This window comes from Elephantulus edwardii, unplaced genomic scaffold, assembly GCF_000299155.1.
Source record: "Elephantulus edwardii isolate Elephantulus edwardi_28Jun2011 unplaced genomic scaffold, EleEdw1.0 scaffold00259, whole genome shotgun sequence".
Classification (NCBI taxonomy): Eukaryota; Metazoa; Chordata; class Mammalia; order Macroscelidea; family Macroscelididae; genus Elephantulus; species Elephantulus edwardii.
In genome coordinates, this window is record NW_006400009.1 from 1,107,546 (window position 1) to 1,111,311 (window position 3,766).

Below are 3,766 nucleotides of genomic sequence, written 5' to 3' on the forward strand. Positions count from 1 at the left end.
TGATCCACACAGTCAAACACCTTTGCATAATCAATGAAACACAGATAGATATTCCTCTGGTATTCCCTGCTTTCAGCTAAGATCCATCTAACATCAGCTACAATATCCCTAGTACCATGACTGGATATGTTGTTGTTTAATGCCGTCGAGTCATAGACGACTCATAGTGACTGGACATAGGTAAGTATATATAGCCCTGGCACACAACTTTCTTGATTTTATAGCATCCAGTATTCCTTTGTTCTATTCCAGCAATTTTTCCTTTGTATAGATTTCAAATGAGCATAATTTAAATGTTCTGGGGTTCTCATTTTTCAAAATATTCTTCATAGGTCATTGTGATCCACACTGTTAAATCTTTTGCATAGTCAAAAAACAAGGAAACATCTTTCTGTTATTCTCTGTTTCAGCTGAGATCCATCTCACCTCAACAATGATGTTCCTCATTCTATGGCCTCTTCTGAATCTGTCTTGAATTTCTGACAGTTCACTGTTGATGTACTGTTGCAGTAGGTTTTTAAAAATCTTAAGCAAAATGTTATTTGCTTATGATATTAATGATACTGTTAGATAATTTAAACACTTATATTGAATTACTTACTTTTAGAATGAAAATAAACACAGATGCATAAAACACTAGCCACTGAAAATCAGATGAGTTGTGGGATGACATCAAGGGCATCATCCATGAAGAAATTAAAAGTTTATTACAGACACATATATATTTTTATAAAGAAGATACTAAAATGGATGTCAGAAGAGATTATGAAATTTACACTAGAACATAAATAAAAATAAAGGGATGAAACACTGAAGTAAGAATGTTGAATAGATAATTTCAAAGGATAAATTAAGAAGATACAGTGTTAGAATAAAATGTGCAAAGAACTGGAGCTACAAAATGAAAAGGGAAGAGTGTTCTTGGCATTTTTAAAGTTGAAAGAACTGAAAAAGAATTTCAAACCTTGAGTTGCAATACTGAAAGATGAGAAAAATAGCGAAGAATGCAGGAAGCATCAAAAGAAGATGGAAGGAATACACACATGGTGAAGGTCCCAAAAAATGGTTGACACTGAACCATTGTAGGAAGTAGCAAACGGTCAACAACCAATGGTAAGGAAAGAAGTTTAAGTTGGAATGGAGGAATTGATGCCCTATGCCAAGAAATGTGGAAAACAGCAATTCTGGTATTGCTAGTAACAGTTATCTATAAACAGACACTAAACTCACCTTTTGCACTGTCTTTCTTCAGACACGTAGCAAGCAAAACCCACTGCTGTCTAGTTCATTCTGACTTGTAGAGATCCTTCATTGGAAATTCTAAGGTTATAAACTTTTTAAAAATTGTATCTTTTTTTGTTGGTTTTTTTGGTATTTTTTCTGTTTTTAGTTATTAATTTTAATGAAAACTTACAGAGACTTTGGATTTCCATTCATTCATTGTTGCACTTTTCTCCCTACCCACCTCTCTCCCTCAGTACACCTCTTTGAAAAGTAAAAGAAAAATTCTTTCATTGTTTTACAATCCCTCCCCCCAGGGCCACTCCACTATGCAGCCTTCGTTCTGGACTCTTGTCATGACAATAATACCTAATCACATATCCCTTTTAATGTTTTCTCCCTCATCTGTTTCAGTGCAGTATACATTATTTAATCCATCTTTCTCAGTCTCTCCCCAACCATGATGTCAGTCCTGTTTTACAACAGTGGCACCGTGCAGTATTTGTCCTTTTGTGACTGAGATATTTCACTATGAAGGCTATAAATTTTAACAGGTACTAGTTGCTTCATCTTCCTCTTATGCAGCAGCAGCTGTTGTTATAGGTTGTCAAATCAGAACTGACTCATAGCTGACACTGCGTTGGGTTTTCAGAGATCATAAATTGCATGATAGAAGCCTGTCCATCTTTTTCCTGCAGAGCAGCTAGTTGGTTTAAACTGTGTGCCTTTGGATTAAAAGTGCAACTCCTTAATGCTAGGTCACGAGAGCAGCTGTTGCTGTTGTGTATCATCAAGTCAGAACCAACTCCTAGCTGACCCTCCAGTGAGTTTTCAGAGGCAGGTAATTGCAAGGGAGGCAATAATTCTTCAAACTGTGTAGCATCCGGTGGATTCTAACTAAACTCTTACCTTTGGCTTGGCAGTGCAATTCCTGACCAGTAGCCCATCAGAGTTCCCTGCGAGTAAATTTGAAATGCTGACCTTTTTGATTAGTAGCTCAAGATATAACACAGTAAATCACAAGGACACCTTCTTCCAGACACATGGCTGCTGTTAGATGCTATCAAGTCAGCTCTGCCTCACAGCTATCCTACATGCAACAGAACAGAACATTGCCCAATCCTGGGCCATTCTCACTATTCTTCTGTACTTGTACATTGCTTTTGTACACTGTTGAAGTCAAGATGCAATCAATTTCTTTGAAGTTCATCTTTCTTTTTCTCTGACTCTCTACTTTATCAAGCAAGCTATCTTTCTACAATGTCTGACCCCTCCTGATAACAAGCCCAAGATATATGAGACAAAGTTTCACTATTGGTTTTTTCTAGAAAGCATTCCAGTTACATTTTTTTTAAAAAAGACAGATTTGTTTGTTCTGACAGTACATACTACAGTTAATAATATTTGGCAACAACCCAAAGTCATCAATTATTTTTTTAGTCTTTTTTACTCATTTTCTAATACCATGGCTAGCACCTGGTTTTCTTAGAAAAGAGGGGATAAATAATGAACACTGCATTGGAACAGATGAAGGAAAGAACTGTTTAAAAGGAATATATGAATTGGCATTGTTTGTATGACAACAGTCTAGAATAAGAGGTACGTAGCAAAGTGAACTGGGAGAGTGGGGGAAAGCAGGAAATTTTACAACAATGAATGAATATTTTTTTTTCTTAAAAAAGTTAACGTGGGGGTGAGATTTGTAGGGAGGAGAATATGCAACAATGAATGAAAGAAAATTCAACTTTTCTGTAAACTTTCATTAGAATCACAAATTTTTTAAAATTACATCCTTGCTGATTAACACTTCAAAGAAGTCCTGCAGCAGGTTTGCCCATTGCACGAAGTCATTTGATTTCTTGATTGCTGTTTCCCAGGGCATTGACTGTGGAGTGAAGTAAAATTAAATCCTTGACAACTCCAAGATTTTCATCATACTTGGAAGGGTAGATTGGCAGGTCAGGAGAGGAAAACCCTGGGTGAAATGGATTGACTCGGTGACTGAGAAAATTGGAATAGGTATGCTGGAGACAGTGAGATTAGCTTGGGAGAGGGCAGGGTTCAGAGTTCTTGTACATAGGGTCACTGTGAGTCACAGGCAACTTAACAACACATACCAACAACAGTGGCTTAGAGATAAGGAGCTGTGCTGCCTACCCTAAGACACCTAGTTCAAATCTATCATCTACTCCACCAGAGATAGGTGGGTAATCAACTCCCATGTGATATACTGCTTCTGAAAACCTGCTTGGAGAATCAGCTGCAGGAAAATGAGTTGGGTCTGACTTGACAGCATGTAGCAACAAACAGAAATGAGGTAATATTACCAACATATTAACATATAATAATACATAGGTTAAACAATAGTAAATAATAACTTTACGCAAAGGCATTTGACTGTGTGGATCATAACAAACTGTGGCTGACTCTGAGAAGAATGGGAATCCCAGAACATTTAATTGTGCTAATGCGAACCCTGTACTGGGACCAAGAGGCAGTAGTCAGAACAGAGCAGGGTAACACTGCATGGTTCAAAATTGGGAAG